The 19557-nt window shown below is 44.0% G+C and overlaps 1 pseudogene across 1 annotated transcript; it reads left to right on the top strand.

The window, feature by feature from the left end:
* The first annotated feature begins 1908 nt into the window (after positions 1–1908).
* Positions 1909–19505, top strand: LOC143556687 (pyruvate kinase 2, cytosolic-like; annotated as a pseudogene). The gene is made up of 14 exons (XR_013139417.1): positions 1909–2412; positions 15612–15708; positions 15936–16033; positions 16176–16331; positions 16404–16481; positions 16577–16708; positions 16933–17115; positions 17198–17287; positions 17370–17514; positions 18233–18321; positions 18402–18497; positions 18610–18677; positions 18924–19146; positions 19284–19505. The product of XR_013139417.1 is annotated as a pyruvate kinase 2, cytosolic-like (transcript).
* The last annotated feature ends 52 nt before the right edge of the window (positions 19506–19557 follow it).

The following is a 19557-nucleotide window of genomic DNA, read 5'->3' on the forward strand; positions in this document are numbered from 1 at the left end:
ATAATTAGGGTTTAGTAAACAATAATAGACATGAATACCTGCCATTTCATACACAAAACTCACACGAAATTTGACTAGTAAGACTATGTGTAGTGAAGGGCTACAAAATGGGGGGATTTTCGACTAAGCAGAGGTGCGATTTTTATTTTAGGGGTATAGTGGTGTTGTCACCCCCTTTTTAATTTTTTATTATTATCTTCAAACATACACCTAGCGAGTCGGCGACAAATCTCTGCCCCCCCCCACACACCCACCACCCACACTTATCGCCTGGGGGCAGTGTTGTAGCCCATTATCGCCCGACAAACCCACCACTTGTCGCCCATTACGTTCACCCTAAGTCACTAAAACTCATGAAAACATTTCACCTACAGTTGAAATTATTGATTCAAAATATCAAGAGAAAACAGCAAAGTAAATAATTAGGGTTTAATAATCAACAATATTATTAACAATATTATTAATATTAACAAGACATGTATACCTGCCAGAGAACAGCAGGTTTAGTTTCCTTGTCCACCTCTTTCGATTCAAGCTTCAACAGAGTCACCGTCGTCGGACGCGGTTCACCAAACCTAACCGTCACCGGTTTCTCCTCCGCCGCCGCGAACAACCGTTTTTCCGGCTTCAGTTTCTACCTTCACCGGCGGCGGTGGAAACCGGAAGTTAGCAAGAAGGTTAGTGAACTTAGAGATGATCGAAGTGAATGGATTCGTAGGCTTGGTTGAGTCGTAGTCCGCCATGGTTGAGGAGTTGTTGCAGGTTGAATGAAGACACACGTTACGTTTGTGACTGATTATTATGTGTTGTGTTGCGTGTGAAGGCGCGTGAAAGCGATGGGAAATTTGGTCACGGAGGTTACTAGACGAAATATTGATGAAAGTAATTGTATAATGTTTGGATGGGTGTGGCACTCGCAATACCAAACGCGTGTATAACACGACAGAGTATTTTGGGCTTGATTAGTTGGGGAAAGCAAAAGTTTAGCTTGAATGGGCTACTAAAATTATTATTGGGCTTGAATTGACAAGCTACTAGAGTTGCACAAAAAAACTGAACTCGAAACCGGACCTGAAAAAAAAACATGAACCGATTTTTTATATCCAGGTTTTTAATATCTGAATCCTTACCCGACCCTACTCGTAGGATACGGATAGGGTATGCATTTCGGTACCAAAACCCATACCCGAACCGGACCCGATTTGTATTCGGTAATACCCGAAAACCCGAACCGGTTCTATACCCGAAACCGGTTTTTCCAATACCTTAATCTGGGTTTTTCATACACCCGATCTATACATGAAAGTACTCGAAAAACACCTTAAAAATACCCTTAAAAGTGCAACCCCTTAAAAAACCCAATCTATACAAGAAAAATACCGGAAAAAACTAAATCTATACCTAAATCTGGGTTTCTCACGTTCTCTTCACGAGAGAATAATTGTATAAACCTTTTAGAAGTTTTAGAAGAAAGTTAGTTACAACTGCTTTGCTGATGTTAGCCTGTCGTCATTCCGTGTTTGAGGATTCTCATCCATTTTATACTTTTGTGTCATGTCTTTATTGAATTATGCGGATAATTGAGACATTCTGCGGATGACTTTTGAAGGAATCCTAGATGACCTGCGGATCTTATTTCATGATCATTAGAGCTTTTCGCTATCTTCCCTCTAAACCGAGTTATGCGGGTGATGAGGACGTCCTGCGGGTGACTTCTGAGGAAGTCCTGGATGACCCGCATATACTCTTTTATGGGTATTTGGAGCTTTTTATTACCATACCTCTATAGTTTGATAGTCCAAATAAACAAGATTTACGAAATACGAAACCAAAAACCAAATTCACAATTCGACTAAATTTTCTAGTTACGTACGATTCAACTTTCAAGTTCTTCTAATTTTGTTTTGTTTTTATTTTTATTTAAATAAAATTTTGACGCCCCTACGGCACAAATTAAGCTTGAAGAGCCGCATTACTTTTTTGGTTTTTCCACTTGGCACGTGACTGTCCGAAAGTAAACAATCTGGTGGTGGGACCAGATTTCCGCGATAAGACGTGTAATCCACGTGGCGCCGTGACCATCATTGACCTGACCTTTATTCCAAAACAACTCTCAACAACGCATCAACTACTTGTACATTCCACATAACCACTTGTACCATACTCTACACTCACCAACTTCCACCCTGTCACCTCTCACTTCCCGTTGATCTAGACTTCCATTCGGCGACGGTTTTCCATCCACAATCTGAGCTAAAGCAAACCAAAGCCTCTGCAATCTGCTATTAATAATATTATTATTATTACAACAACTCGTAGTGGTTTTAGATCTTAATCCGCAAAATGCATTCGCATCACTTGCTTCTCGAGGAACCGATCCGCATGGCTTCAATTCTCGAGCCTTCGAAGCCTGTAAGTCATCTATTTAATCACTGCTGTATTGATTTGTACTACTTGTGTTTATGATCGTTGTGAGTTTGAACTAGTAAGGCTACTAGATGAGTTTTTGAGATTAGTTTACGGTTATTTATTGTGTTCAAGCGAATCTGATTACTAGTTTAGTTGATTTTAATGCTGCTTGCCTGATTTAGTAATGAAATTGATTATCGGTTCGGATTGAGTTGAGTTTTAGTGTGTTGGACTCTAATTATGTCTGGAATTGGTGTGGATTTGGAATTGAAGAAACATGGATCGGCTCACTGGTAGACAATCAACTTTCCTCGGGTATGAGTGTGCTATATCACCGATGGTTCTCCGGAGTATGAATTATTCCACCTACAAAATGAGCAGCACCGTAAACTTACCCCTCAGAAAGGGACAGAGGGGTCCTCTTTGGGGTAACCCTCCGGTGTGAGAATAAGAGATTGTAGGAGAAGATAATAATAATCTGAGAGTGAGTAAGGATTTAGAGTGTATTTTCTTGCTTACCTCCCCTTGTAGAGGTGGTGTGGTATTTATAGTGTTAGGGTTTCCAATCATTGGGCTCAGGTCCTATTAGGGCCTTTTTGGCCTCCTCCTATTGCTTCGCGCCACGTGTCCTTAGGACACCTGGTGCTTTTTCATTGATTATTCTCTGACCAAGGTATTTCACCTGACCCATGTGCAATCACGTGGTAGCACATGGGTTTTGCTGAGTTGTCCATCTTTCATTGGCAGCTGTCAACATCAGCATATTCTTTATTCCTTAAAGGATACCTTCTGGAAGGTTGTCTGATGAGCACAATTAGGGTTGTCCTTATCCTGATTTGGATAAGGACGAGGTTGATTATGTGCATGTGTGATATGGGCCTATCCTGAGGATGCGCGAGGTCTTCTCTTTATTCTCACGCGCAGATGTTTCTTGCGCAGATGTTTGATGCGTGGGCATATGTGATATGCGCCACGCGCGGATGCGCCACGCGCAGATGTGATATGCGTGAGCATATATGATGCGTGAGCATATGTGATATGCGCCACGCGCAGATGCGATATGCGTGAGCATATATGGTGCGTGAGCATGTGATACGCGTGAGCATATGTGATGCGTGAGCATATGTGATATGCGTGAGCATATGTGATATGCGCCATGCGCATAGGTTTTGGCTTTGTGCCTTCATGACATCTTGATTTCAAGCCTCTTGTCTATATCTTGTGGGTTGACCCGCCCCGCTCGATGTTAGGGCGGGTGCATACCTCTTCAAGCCCCCCCAGTCTAATGTTTGTCTTGTCTCGCGTGAGCGAGGTAAGATAGATATTAGACTTAATAGTTTGCTCTTTTAATTGGGTTTGTCTTTTCTTTTTTATTTCTCATCGTTGCGCGAAATTCTATCCTTTTGGTTGAAATGAATCGTCCATGTACGTGGTTGGTTGGTGCTGACACGCGTCAGAGATGGAGACATGTGTCAGACTTTTCGTGTGCTCGAGGTGCTACAGTTGCCTTTCATGTCCCCTCACACAGTGTCAGGAACACGTGTCGCGCTCGTGTTGGCCTGCACATGCGGGTGGAGGCGCGTGAACTCTGATCTGTACCTGTTTCGTTCCCTTTCATGTCCCCTCACACAGTGTCAGGAACACGTGTCGCGCTCGTGTTGGCCTGCACCTGCGAGTGGGGGCGCGTGAACTCTGATCAGTACCTGTTTCTTTCTCTCTCCTGGGCCTATAAAAGCAAGCCTTTTGAGTTGTTATTCTTCATCTTCATTGTTATTTCAGAGCTTTTTCTTTCCTTCCATTTTCATTCCGATTAAGAGCCTGTCTTTTGCTTCCAGATTTCCGTTCTTGAAGTAACCGCTGTTTGATTCACAGTTGTATGTCTGATAACCCAGACACCACAATCTCCCCCAGCAAACGCCGTATAAAATCATTAGTCGTGTCCACTTTGAAGAAGACCGGCAAGAGAAAACGGGCTGCCGAGGCCTCGTCGGAGGAGGTGGGGAAGGGCAAAACAGTGAAAAGATGGAATGAGATTCCCTGCAAACTGAAACAGTCTGACTTTGACAGTCTCATCGCCTCTCAGGGTTTTCTCCCTGAGTACGGCTGTATGCTCCCGGCGGCCGGGCAAACGGCGGCGGATCCGCCCACCGGCTATATCTCCTTATACTGCCATTTTTTCACTCACTGTAACCTTCGTCTCCCGATGACAAGGTTTATGGGTGCGCTGTTTCAATTTCATGGGATTCACATATCCCAAGTCCATCCTTTTGGACTTGTGCGAATGACTCATTTTGAGTTCATGTGCAAAGCTCAGCGCGAGGAGCCCACCCCTCGGCGCTTTCAATATTTTTACAAGCCAAAAATCCAAGATTCTTGGTTCTCATTCATTCCTCGCAGTCAGAAGGTTAAGTGCTGCACTGTTTCTTTTAAAAGCCTTCATGACTGGTCTGAGAAATTTTTTTATATTAAGGCTGGTGTGATTCCCATCCGCATGACCATGCGCGCGATCACTTCTGCGCCCGCGGATGAAAATGTTCTTAAAACAACTGGCGCATGGGTTAATAAGTTGACTGCTGAACCATCCCCCGCCAAGAATATTTGCGAGGAGGCGCTGGTGGGGGTTGGTATGAGCAAGAGGTGGACCGACAGCGCGACTGAGCCTGTCATTCAAGTTGATGGCTTATGTGAGTTATTAGCTCATTGCATTATTTCTGCGCGAATATAATTCGTTTTGCTGATATCATTTGCCTTGTTTTATGCAGTAAGCAAGGAATACGTCCACGCCGCCTATGATGAGCATATGGAGGGTGGCTCTGTCGCGCTGGGCGCTGGGGAAGTTGCTTTCCCCGATCGCTTTGACGATATGTTCATCCCTGTTGATTTGGGATTTTGCTTTGACAGCGACGCGCCTGGTAAGCCTTTGTACTTATGCTTATGCCTTTATAATACCAAACTTGGTTAACATTTCTGTTGCACGTTTTGTAGATGCGCTCGAGAACTATGAGCTAGAGCTCGCAGAAGAGGAGGTGGAGGAAGAAGCTGAGGCGCCACAACTCAAGCGCAAAGCTAAAGGCAAAACTGGCGCAGGGGCCAGTAAAAAACAGAAGAAAAATGATGCCCCTGTTGCTCAGGATCCTCCTACTCAAGCGAAGGGACTTGAGAAAACCAAGGGGTTTACCTCCAAGTTTTCCTTGTCTTATTTGCCTCGAGGTGTGGGCAGTCCTCCTGTCCACACGAGGTATGGTGCCGCCACCTCATCTCTTCGCGCGGCGGACAAGGGAAGCGGCGCTGCGCCTGCTGTTTCCTCTTCTCCAACAGGTATACTTTGTTTATATTTTGTGGTTTTATGAGCGTGATTCCGATAGAGTTATTAATGAATCTTTGCTCACTCAAATGTTTGTAGAGCCGGCGACCTTGGTGGATCAACCTCAGGCGCAACAAGGTACCGAGGCTGCGCCGAAGGTTACTTTGAAGTCCCCTGTTTTACCCTCGAAAAGTGGGAAAATGGACTTCATGGCGATGTTCGACTCACGGACGGCGGTGCGCCAAGGTATATATTGCGCTTTGATTTTCTGACTTTTTTCTTTTAGATCAAGTCATGAATCATTTCTCCTTGTTGGTTTTTTCATAGGAATTATAGCTGGCACGCAAGCTGCTGGCGGCACTGCTGGCGCCGGCGCCGGCGCCGTTAGCTCTGCTCCTGCTCCGACAAGCACTGAATCTCCTCTTATTGGGATTACTAAGGAGCAGGAGACTATTTTACGCGCTGATCTAGCGGCGTCGAGACCTCCCTCACCTCCTCCTGCGCGCAGCCCTCCTCGCGAGACTGGTTTTGATTTTTCCAAGTCGCAGGAGAAAAGGCCTGTTACAGAGGAAGATGAGGTCCATTTTGAAGACTCCGATGGCGGCCGCGCAAGCCCTGTAGCGCCACGAGATTACGTGGCGCAGCCTTCTCGTGGGGCTGGCGCTGACTTTTCTGCTTGCTCCTCGCAGGTATAAGTTCGTTTTGCTCCGCTGTGCGGACTTCCATATTAGTGTTTAGATGACTAGAACGTTGCTTTGTGTTTGCAGGAAGCCGATCACATATACCGCCCGAGATGGAATATTATTGAGGATAGCTCATTTCAGTCCATGGGTGTGTGTGAAGACTTCTGGGCTCACTCTGTGCCTCCAGCTGAAAGGAGGTTTCAGGAGGAGCGCGCCCGCGTGGACTTGCTCAACGACCATCTTTTCGCTGGGTCAGCGTTCTTTGCTGCCTCCCAAGAGCTTCGCTATGACTATGTAAAAGTGCGTGATGCTCTTGTGGAGGCCAAGCAAGAGGCTAAGTTTTCTGCTTGGAATCTTTCTGACGCTCGAGAGAGAGCTGAGAAACTCCAAGCAGAACTCAGCGAGAACCGAGCAAGTGCCAACGCTGCTTTTGTGAAGCGCGGGCATGAGCTGCAGGCTGCGCGGGAGAAGTTGCAGGCGGCAGAGGCGGATGCAGCCAGGTATGCGCGGCGAGCGCGTGATTTGGAGCTAGAGGCAGAGGCACGTGATCAAACTCTTGTGCAGGCTATCACTGACAAATCTTTATTAGAGAGTGAGGTTGCGCGTCTGAAGAAAGAGCTCGAAGCTGCGCGGGCAGAAAAGGATGAAGCCCTGGCGATAGCAGCGTCAAACAACGAAGAGCTCGATGCTGCGCGAGCGGAAAGGAATGAGGCCTTGGCGGCGGCAGCGTCCAACAGAGAAGAGCTAAAACAGACCAAGGAAACTGTTGAGTTGTTAAACTCTCAGATTCCTGCTCTTGAGACGTCTGTTTCTTCCCTCGCGCAGGATCGCCAATGGCTAGTCTCACAGGGTATGACTCGTTGCGCTTATGCGATGAAATACTCAGACGAGTTTCAGACCCTTGTGATGGATTGCAATGCTGCGTCGCGCTTGGTGGGTCGAGCTGAAGGGTTTAAGGATGGCTGTGAATATAGCATGCTGAAGAAGAACCCATCCGACTACCCTTATCAGCTCGACGTTGTCTGCGCTGACATGGCCGAGGTGGGGGAGAAGTATTTGAATACTCCCATTCCCATCCTTGAGCAGGTATTTTAACCTTAATGAGTTTACCTTGACTTATTCTCCTGGTCTTTTGTACTCATACTTTTCCTTGTGACTTGCAGATAGCCGCGCTTGCTGACCAGCCCGATCTCGGCGCGCTAAAGAAATTACTTGACGAGTGTAAAGGGGCTGGTGGCAGCGATGATGGCGCGGGCAATGCTGCCTCTGCTAGCGGCTCTGGCGTGGCCAAAGGACCCGCTCCTGACACTATCGTGATAGAAGACGACTCCATTCAAGACGAACAGCTTGACTATGGTCAGTTTGGAGATGATGAGGAGCGGGCTGCGCCAGATGCTGAGGGAGGTAATGATGAGGGCGATGAAGAGGCTGATGTTGATATAGAGACTTGAGAAGCCCTTCATGTTTTTTTTTTTTTATTTGTAGTTTGTATCTCATCATTTTGTAAATTTGTAAACTTCTATGTTTTGGAATGAAATTTTGTTTTCCCCTTATTCGCATCTTGCGCATTCCCAATTCATCTCTTTATATTGCATGTGTTTGCTTGTTGAATATAAGATATGCTTGCACATTGAAATTTGAACAAGGTTGTAAGGAAATTATTTTACTTAATCCTTGTCATATTTCAAGTTATTTTGCGATATTCTGAATATGTTGACACGTGCTTTGGCATTTCGTTATTCCTCTTTTGCGCGACGTTATCGCGCATTTATTATAGGGAATTATGAGTTTTTTAGCCTTTATGTCAGTATGTGTTACTCTGATATCCATTACAATCTCATGCGCGACCTCGACCTGAGACCTTAACAACTATGTTTTGGCATGTGCTTTGCCTTAGCTGTGTTTAGGTATTTTTATGGTCTAGCTGCGCAGCATGTAGGATGGATGTTGTGAGTAATTTGAGCTAAGGCTCGTATTATTGGGCTGAGGCCCTGAGCTAAGGCTCATATTATTGGGCTAAGGCCATGACGTTTTAGAGTTAAAACTCGTTAACGCGTTTGAGCTTGGAGCTCGCGCATGTATGTTTTACTTCGTTTTATTTTTAGTTTTGATGTCAATATAATGTTGTCATATTGCTCAAAATTAATAAAGGGAAGTGTGAAACATGTATGCAAAAGGTAATAGAACACACATTAAGAGAAAATAGCGCTTATCATTATTCATAATGGCTTAAAAAGCCTTGATTACAAACTTGACAATTTTTACATGAAACATTTTCTAAGCTGTGCTGCGTTCCATGCGCGCGGGATCTTCTTTCCATTCAAATCTTTTAAAGCGTATGCGCCTTTTCCCAATTCTTCCGAGACTTGATAAGGTCCCTCCCAGTTGGGGGACATCTTTCCCGGGGGTATCGCGCGACTAGCTTCGTTGTTCCGAAGGACAAAATCATTTTTCTTGAAGTGGCATTCTTTCACGCACTGATTGTAATATTTTTCTAGTTTTTTCTTGTATTTGGCTTCACTGATGATAGCCGCCTCTCTGCGCCCTTCAAGTAAGTTGAGATCCAACCTCCTTTCGCGCTCGTTATCCATCTTTTTCTTCATGAGCACTCTATGGGATGGGCATCCAATCTCTGCTGGAATCATAGCATCCGTTCCATAGGTTAGGCTGAACGGGGATTCGCCATTGCTGGTTTTGCTTAATGTCCTGTGCGCCCACAGGACATTAGGTAGCTCCTCGACCCATGAATGGGATTCTCCCTCCAACCTTTCTTCAGCCCATTCAGCAAGCTTTGGTTCGCGCGCTCCACTTGGCCATTCCCCTGAGGGTGGTATACTGAAGTGAAGATTTGGTTGATGCGCAATTCCTTGAGCCAGCTGGATATCTTCCTGTCAGTGAATTGTTTGCCATTGTCGCTCACAATTTCCAAGGGCAGGCCAAAACGGCATATGATGTGGCTCCAAATAAATTGCTTCATCGCCTCGGCTGTGATTTTTGCTAGTGGCTTGGCTTCAACCCATTTTGTGAAATAGTCTACTGCCACTACCAAAAACTTTACTCGCTCCTGCGCTTGTGGTAAGGGACCCACAATATCGATTGCCCATTTGTGGAAAGGCCATGCGGAGGTCACTGGAATCAGGTTGTTCTTTGGCCGCATGGTGTTTGGCGCATAGCTCTGACACGCCTTGCATTTTTGGATCTCTTTTAACGCGTCCAAGTACATGCCTGGCCAATAGTAACCTGCGTTCATTGCCTTGGCCACCACCATGCGCGGGCCAGCATGTATTCCACAGATTCCTTCGTGTATCTCTTTGATCACATAGCTTGCTTCCTCGGCATCCAGGCATTTCATGAGCGGTCCAAGATAAGAGCGTCGATATAATGTACCATCAAGCAGTTCGTAGTTCTGCGACTTGTGTCTTATCTTCCTCGCCTGCGCGCGATCGTCCGGTACCTTTCCTTCCTTCAAGAATTCCATTAATGGAGTTATCCATGATGAAGGTGTCGTATGAATTACAAGGACAGACTTCGCTCCCACTGACGGGTTGCTCATTACTTCCACCCTGACATCTTTGCCAAAGTGATCGAAGCTGGTTGATGCCATCTTGCTCAGCGCGTCGGCGGACTTGTTTTCACTGCGCGGAATATGTATGATTCTGAAGAAGTCAAATTGCTCGGTGAGCTTCTTTGCCTGCTCTATATACAGAGGCATAGTGTTCTCCTTGGCATCATAAAGGCCATTGACCTGTGCTGCTACCAAGTATGAATCAACATGGGCCTCTAGCTTTTTAACTCCGAACTTGTGCGCGATGCGCAGGCCAGCCAGCAGGGCTTCATACTCAGCTTCATTGTTGGTGCTCTTGAAATCCAACCTGATTGCGTAAGTATATTCATGATTTTCTGGATCCACCAATTTGAGGCCTGTGCCGGACCCCTCGTTGTTTGAAGCTCCATCAGTGAATAATCTCCAAACATTTTCTTCATTATTGGCCTGCGGAGGGTCTACTTCGCGCTGAGCCTCTTCAATTTTTCATTCGGGGATTTCTGCGATGAAATCAGCTAAGACTTGTCCCTTTATTGCTGGACGGGGCTTATAGGCGATCGTGTGCTCTCCTAATTCCAGCGCCCATTTTGTCAGCCTTCCTGAGAGCGCGGGACGCCGCAAGACTTGCTGGATGTTGTAACCAGTCAGGACTTCAATAGGATGACCATTGAAATATCTGTGAAGCTTGCGCGACGCATGCGTTAGTGATAAAACTAACTTTTCCATGATGGAGTAGCGCGTCTCAGGATCTGTCAGCACCCGACTTACATAATAGATTGGTGTTTGGATTCCCTTGCGATCCACCAACAACACTGCGCCAATGGCGCGCTCTCCTGCTGACAGGTACAACGAAAGTTTCACCAGGAAGTGGAGCTGTGAGCGCGGGCAGATTTATCAGACATTCTTTTATCTCATTGAAAGCTTGCTCGGCCTCAGGCGTCCACTTGAATTGGCTTTTCTTTAAGCAATTTCTCAATGTGTTAACAAATGGGGTAGATTTGCTTGCATGGTTCGCCAGGAACCTATTGATTGATACCAATCTACCATTCAACTTTTGAACTTCTTTCATGGTGGATGGTGAGGGCATGTCAAGGATAGCCTCCACCTTCTCTGGGTTCACCTTGAAACCATCCTTGGTGACCATTACACCTAGAAATTTCCCTTCTTCTACGCCGAATGTGCATTTGCTCGGGTTGAGCTTCATGTTTACTTCCTTTAGGCGCCAAAGGGTTTCTTCGATGTCTTTGAGCATTTGTTTTTCCTCCCTGCTTTTAATCTCCAAATCATCCACGTAGACTTCTAGGTTTCTTCCAATTTGCTCGTTGAAAACCGCATCCATGAGTCTTTGGTAAGTGGCTCCTGCATTCTTCAAACCAAAGGGCATTTTTGTGTAACAGAAAACACCCTTGTCAGTTCTGAAGGCAGTCTTGTCCTCATCTTGTGGTGCCATTTGAATTTGGTGATAGCCCTTATAGGCATCCAGGAAACATTTGAGCTTAAATGGCGCCACAGAGTCCACCTTCGCGTCAATGTTTGGGAGGGGGTAACAATCTTTTGGACATGCTTTGTTGAGGTCCTTGAAGTCAATGCACATCCTCCATGACCAGTTGCTCTTCTTTACCATCACAGGATTGGCTACCCATGTCTGGTATCGTATTGGGCGGATGATGTTTGCGCGCAGTAGATCCTCTACTTGCTCATTCATGGCCTTTGCCTTCTCATCCCCCATGACTCTCTTCTTTTGAGCAATTGGCTCTACAGACTTGAACGTGTTGAGAGAATGTTGCGCCAGGTCTCGCGGAACCCCAGTCAGATCAGAATGTTGCCACGCGAACACCGACATATACGTTGTGAGCAATCTTTTCATTCTCAACCTTGTGTCGTCTGATATCGTAGCTCCAATTGTGATTGTTTGCTCTGGGAATTTTGGGTTAAGAATCCATTCCTTTGGCGCGTTGTTTGCCATTGGAAGTTTCATTCTCCCTTCCCGCGGTATACTTGTCACTGCGCACAAATGATCTCGGTATACAAATGTTACACCTGTTGGTGTTGGGAACCCCAACGCGCCGTGCGCTGGCGACAGTATGGCGTTGAATTGGGCAATCGTTCCTCTACCCAAGATCATATTGTGGCATGAAGTGGTGGGCAAGACCAAGAAGTTGACAATTTCAGCTCGCTTGTGTTTCTCATCCCCCATAGTTTGTTCAAATTGTATCTGACCTAGGGGTGAATAATTTCATTTGAAACACCCGAGATTGGTGCATTCACAATTTCGAGCCTTGCTTGATCTGCTGGATCCAACTTCCTGAAACATTGCTCATACATGATGTCTGATTCACTGCCGGTGTCCACCAGGACTTTTGACACCTCATAATGAGCAATGTGTGTAGTGATGACTAGAGGACTGCTGATAGACGGGCCTCCTCTGATTCTTGGGAAGATTACTTGTTGCTCGCGCCAATCTCCTTGGACTTGCGCGCTTCTCTTTCTCGATCTTTGCCCCAGCCTTCCTCCCTCGGCTACACAGATTCTTTTGAACTTTTTACTGGCTGAGGCTCCATCTGGTTGTTCATTCTCTGGTCTTGGGTTTTTCACCAGGTGAGCCAACTTGCCTGATTTCACATCTCTTTCAATCGCATCCTTCAAATGGTGGCATGCATCGGTGTTGTGCCCTGTGGACTTGTGAAACTCACAATACTTGCCACTGTTTGGTGGTCCCTTATAGTGTAGTGGCTTGGGGCTTTTAAACTGGACATTCTCTGTGCTTAACACTTGTGAAGGCGTTTTAGTGAGGGGAGTCCATATTCTTGGTAGAGGTCTGTTAGGCTCTCTGCCGCCTTCCCTCTTGTCACCCTCTCCGCGATTATGAATGTCTTTTTGGGGCTGGGGTGAACTTGGTTGCGCCTGCTTTTCTGCGGGAGAAAAACTGGTTTGTTGCAACCTGGACCATACAGAGTTTTGTTTGCCCCTCCTTTCGTTGTTGCGCGGTGCTTCTGCTTGATGCCCTCTGTCTCTTGCTCTATCTTGGGCAATTTGTTTTTCATTTCGCGCGAAGACTCGCGATGCTTCCATTAGCTTGGCCCAAGTGGTTGGCATGCCATCTCTGCTTACGAGAGCTCTGCGGAGTTGATCACTGCGCGCACCTTGTATAAAGGCCACGCGCAAGAGTTGCTTAGTGATACCTCCAATTGCAAGAGATTCCTGGTTGAAACGGTTATGTAGTCTTCAATTGTTTCATCATTCCTGCGCACGCAGTGCATGATGTCATCGGGGTCGCGCGTGTGTATGCGCTGCTGTACGAAGTGAGCCTGGAACTTCTCCAATAGCTCTTCGAACCCATCGATTTGTCCGGTCGGCAAGCTTTCGAACCAGACACGCGCCGCGCCCGTGAGGCAGCGAGCAAACATGTGACACCATGTTGGCATCATCCAGCTTTCTAGGTTTCCAGTGTTGTAAAAACCTTGTAAGAAATCGTCTGGATCTGTTGTACCATCGTACTTGCCCAACCCACTTGGCATCTTGGTTTTGTGTTGAATGGGAGCCTTCGCGATGCGCTCAGTGAATTTTGAATGCTTCACCAAGATGGCTGGCCTGTACGGTGTGGTTACGTCCACTTGCCCTCTCGCTGGTAGGTTGTACGGTGTGTACAGATCCAGATCGGCTTTGGCTCCAGGCGCCATGTTCATGTGCGCGCGGAGCTGTGAGCCTCCTGCATGAGTATCTCGCGTCTTCCTCATGCTGTGCACTTCATCACTAAAATCAGCATGTTCGGTTTGAACAGAGTGACCATCTTCCGGCGCGCGCGCCCTTTTTGTTATTCCCTGAATGGTTTGCTTATCAAATGCGAGCCTTTGTGTTAAGTCGGCTAACTTTTTGTGTTTGACCAGCTCATTGTACTTGTCCATTAAACGCCGTTGTTCGTTTATGAGCCATTCTTTAGGGTCATTGGTTTCAACTTCTGGACCCATTGGTCCTTTTTGTTTTGCACCAGTCAGATTCTGGAACGTGAGATCGTCTGGAGGAGTTTCAGTCTGGCTATGAGGTGTTGTGATGAAGGGATGGTTACTGGTGGTGCGCGCAGTATCACGCGGCGCCCTCAGAAACTGCTGTCCCTCATTAACATCCTCAAGCTCATTATCCTCCAGAACTTGATCGCTGTTTCGAACACCGGAAACCATGGTGAAGTTTTTCAGAGAGAACTGATGAGATTTTGTTGCCGTTGTAACAGGTGATGGCGCCAATGAAGAAACGTGGATCGGCTCACTGGTAGACGATCAACTTTCCTTGGGTATGAGTGTGCTATATCACCGATGGTTCTCCGGAGTATGAATTCTTCCACCTACAAAATGAGCAGCACCGTAAACTTACCCCTCAGAAAGGGACAGAGGGGTCCTCTTTGGGGTAACCCTCCGGTGTGAGAATAAGAGATTGTAGGAGAAGATAATAATAATCTGAGAGTGAGTAAGGATTTAGAGTGTATTTTCTTGCTTACCTCCCCTTGTAGAGGTGGTGTGGTATTTATAGTGTTAGGGTTTCCAATCATTGGGCTCAGGTCCCATTAGGGCCTTTTTGGCCTCCTCCTATTGCTTCGCGCCACGTGTCCTTAGGACACCTGGTGCTTTTTCATTGATTATTCTCTGACAAAGGTATTTCACCTGACCCATGTGCAATCACGTGGTAGCACATGGGTTTTGCTGAGTTGTCCACCTTTCATTGGCAGCTGTCAACATCAGCATATTCTTTATTCCTTAAAGGATACCTTCTGGAAGGTTGTCTGATGAGCACAATCAGGGTTGTCCTTATCCTGATTTGGATAAGGACGAGGTTGATTATGTGCATGTGTGATATGCGTCTATCCTGAGGATGCGCGAGGTCTTCTCTTTATTCTCACGCGCAGATGTTTCATGCGCAGATGTTTGATGCGTGGGCATATGTGATATGCGACACGCGCGGATGCGCCACGCGCAGATGTGATATGCGTGAGCATATGTGATATGCGCCACGCGCAGATGCGATATGCGTGAGCATATATGGTGCGTGAGCATATGTGATGCGTGAGCATATGTGATATGCGCCATGCGCATAGGTTTTGGCTTTGTGCCTTCATGACATCTTGATTTCAAGCCTCTTGTCTATATCTTGTGGGTTGACCCGCCCCGCTCGATGTTAGGGCTGGTGCATACCTCTTCAGGAATTAGTAGGATTGTGAGTAGGAGTGAGGATATATCGGTTATTCGGATTCACTGAAACCGAAGACCGAAATTCGGTTTTTGCAAAATCATCCACCGAAATCTGTTAGATTCAGTTAGTTTGTCGGTTTCGGTTCGTTTGATTATGGTTGAATACATGAAATGGAGGTATAAAACATGAAATACATGAAACGGAGGTATCAAAGCTAGAAATATATTTGTAAATGAATAGTTCGGTTCGGTTAACTGAGGGTACACAAAAAAACCGATGAGTGATTTTTAGTTAGTCAGCTTTCACTTAATTTTGGTTTAGTTTGGTTATGTTGGTTTTTGGTTTGGTTTTGATTAACGGTTCGGTTATTGCTCACGCCTAATTGTGAGTGGCTATTATGTGATGTTGTTTGATCTTACTTGTTATGGGAGTATTTTTTTTGTATTTTGTGAATGTAATGAGCAAATATGTTTTGACTATTGTTGCGTAGAGCTTCTTTCCTGCTATGACGAAGATCGTTGGGACTCTGGGCCCTAAATCTCGATCGGTTGAGACGATATCAAAATGCCTGGAGGCTGGAATGTCAGGTGATGTTCACTTTCTATAGTGTGTAAATTGCTAGGGTTCGTCTGAGATGCATTTTGACTTTACTGTCAAGATTTTGATTTCTGACTTATGTCACAAGTTTATATTAAAGATATTTGAATAGCAATTACTAGATGTGTCATTTTTCCCTTGGGATGGATTTACCGTGTTAATTAGATGTGTCACGGTACTGAATAAGCTCTTTCTGAATCATATACTGTCTGTGCAGTGGCACGGTTTGATTTTTCATGGGGTGACACTGAATTTCATCAAGAATCACTGGAAAACCTTAGGGTCGCTATGAAGAGTACAAAAAAGCCTTGTGCGGTAAGTTTGTTTCCTGCACACAGAGAATGAAAAACTATCCAAATTTCACTTTCACCTGTAAAATGTAGAATTGAATTCCTTACATATACGGATTTCCCGAACCATAATATGATGGTAAGACTATTCACGTCCTTTTTACCAGGTGCTGTTGGATACTGTTGGTCCAGAGTTGCAAGTTGTTAATAAAACTGAGAGTCCTATTTCTCTGGAGGAAGATACCTTGGTCACCCTCACACCTGATAAAGAAAAAGAAGCCACTTCAAATCTGTTACCAATAAATTTTAGTGGGCTTTCAAAGGTAAACGTGTTAAGTATGTTAGGATCATCTGGTATGATAACATAAAAACTTGTTAACCTCAACTCTTTGTAGGCTGTGAAAACTGGTGACACTATTTTCATTGGCCAATATTTGTTCACGGGAAGTGAAACAACTTCTGTGTGGTTGGAGGTAAGGCAACACTGAAGAGCATTTCACATATCTTAAGACATAAAGTTTCTTAATAAACTTTTGCAACTATTAATTTTTAATTTCGTGATTAACAGGTGAAGGAGGTGAAAGGGGAGGATGTTGTTTGTCTGATAAAGAATTCTGCCACTTTATCTGGATCACTATTCACCTTAAACGTATCCCAAATCCGTATTGATGTTCCTGCTCTTACTGATAAAGATAAGGAGGTGAACTTTCTTTTGTGTTTCTATTAAATATTCTTATGGTTATAAGGTCGTTTGGTAGCAACCAATGTGTGATATTGGATCACTAATATTTATGTCAAATCATATGTATGCTTGTTGGAGTTCTTTATATAATTGATTGGCTGTTTAATTGTTTGGAAACAAGTATCTTCATAAAATGCTTATATATATTCTAGTTCTTATCTAACATACATTGCAAATTTCAGGTAATAAGCACATGGGGAGTGCGTAACAATATAGACTTCCTTCACTCGTTTTATACTATGTTATATGTGTGTTTAATAAAACTAATCTTGTTTATTTGTATTTTCACTCAGGCTCGTGAATACCTCTCCAAATTGGGTGATCTCAATCAAACTCAGATTTTTGCAAAGATTGAAAATTCTGAAGTACAGTGCTATAATTTTCAAGCTACATGTGATTTAATCGCCTCTCCTTTTATGTCTTACATCAGTCTAAACTGGTTTTCAGGGTTTAACTAATTTTGATGAAATTCTAGAAGAAGCAGATGGTATAATCCTTTCTCGAGGAACTCTGGGGATAGATCTGCCTCCGGAAAAAGTACGTTTCGTTATTATACCGTTAAGTGTACACTCAGTGCAAATGATAACAAGTCCCAACTTTACGGTTTCTGTGTTTTTAGGTGTTTTTGTTTCAAAAACAAGCTGTTTACAAGTGTAACATGGCTGGAAAACCTGCAGTAATCACCCAGGTTGTGGACAGCATGACAGACAACTTGAGGCCCACTCGCGCTGAAGCAACTGATGTTGCCAATGCCGTTTTGGATGGTAAGCTTATAACTTTGTATAATTAGGTCTGTTGTGTTCCGCTCGTTTAACTTTAACGAACAATTGATCAAACACAAACAATCAAACGAGCGAGGTTTTCTTGTTCGTGTTCGTTCGTTAAGAAAATGAGTGTGTTTGCGATCCTTTTTGTTCGTTCGTTAACAATATAAATGAACTATCACGAATTTAAACGAACGAACATAAACTGATCGTAGATGAACGAACATAACTTAGCTAAACCAATTAAAATGAAACGTGAAAAACAATGTGTAGGGTCTAAAATGTTATTAAAGCTAGACTAAATTGTAATGGGCCTAAAAATGTTAAATGAATATATTAAAACTGTAAACGAAAGAACTTAAACAAATGTAAGCAAAGGAACGATCATAAACGATACTAAATGGACGAACGTAAACGTTCAAGAACATAAATGAATCAATGAGAAATGCGTTCATGTTCATTCCTATAACTAACAAAAAAAGTTTGAAATAAATGAACATAAACGAACTTTTTGCCGAACATTGAATGATCGGTTTGTTTACACACCTATGTGTAATATATATGTTCTTATATTTTAAGGTTCAACTGAAGGGTGTTTTCACTTTCACCGTATAATAATTATATGTTAATGGATATGAAATATCAAACCGCAATCATTATACAAACTATCATGAATAAAGTTGTTACAGCATTTATTGATATTCTTACTGTGATTCAGGTAGTGATGCAATTATCCTAGGTGCTGAGACATTGAGAGGATTATACCCTGTTGACACCATCTCCACTGTTGGTAAAATTTGTGCAGAGGTAGATTTTTGTAAACCTCATACAGTCATGCCATTATTACATATCCGGACACTTTTAACTTGTATAAATTTTGTTTGCAGTCAGAGAAGGTATTCAACCAAGATTTATTCTTCAAAACTACTGTCAGACATGTTGGAGAACCTATGTCCCACATGGAATCTATCGCTTCTTCTGCGGTATTCAACTTAGCCTTTTCGGGCTCTTAATTTTGCACAAGTTTGTAGTTTAACGTTCTCATATTTTGAGGGGCCTACTAATGTTTATGTTTTCCTTATTTTGTTGATCAAGGTGCGTGCTGCCATTAAGGTTAAAGCTTCAGTTATCATTTGCTTCACATCATCAGGGAGAGCTTCCAGGTATATTGTTACAAAATTCACATGATATTTCAATGAGTTCTTTTTGCTATTTTTAAACCAAAAAAAAAATATTATGGGGTGAGAGAGGCTCGAACTCTCGACCTCAGACTGTTTAGCTATGAGACATACGCGCTAGCCAACTACGCCACCACCCCTTGATGTTTACTAGGCTGAATCTTCATTTGTTATCCGGATGTAGCATTTCAACTTTTCAAAACTTCATACAATATTTGGATGATATTGCAGATTGATTGCAAAATATAGGCCAACAATGCCTGTGATTTCAGTTGTGATTCCTCGTCTCAAAACAAATCAACTAAGATGGACATTAACCGGTTCTTGAGGTATATTTTTAAATTCTAGTGATTCACTAGTATTTATTATGCTTCTAAACGATGTTATTATGCAGGCAAGACAATCTCTCATCGTTAGAGGCCTCTTTCCAATGCTTGCAGATCCTCGACATCTGGTGAGATTCATCCCAATTTCCAAACCCGTTTTGAAATCACACGACCATTCATGTCAACAACATTCATGTCAACAATTGTATTCTTAAAAATTCTAAAACGATTTCTTATTTTTTGTATATTGTCATTTTGGGGGCAGGCGGAGTCAACAAGTGCAACAAATGACTCAATTTTAAAGATTGCCCTGGACCATGGAAAGGCTAGTGGCATGGTCAAGCCACATGATCGTGTCGTCGTTTGCCAAAAGGTCGGTGATGATTCGGTTGTGAAGATTATCGAGCTTGATGACTAGATCAATTTCCTAAACCTCCGAGGCAAATCGGATCCTGGCTTGTTGCTCAATTCTCATCTTACAATAATACAGTTCTTATTGAAATCCAATTCATTTGATGTATCAAGCAACTTATATAGAG

This window comes from Bidens hawaiensis, unplaced genomic scaffold (genome assembly GCF_021521415.1).
Source record: "Bidens hawaiensis isolate Kalapana, Puna unplaced genomic scaffold, B.hawaiensis_p1.1 tig00001035_1, whole genome shotgun sequence".
Classification (NCBI taxonomy): domain Eukaryota; kingdom Viridiplantae; phylum Streptophyta; class Magnoliopsida; order Asterales; family Asteraceae; genus Bidens; species Bidens hawaiensis.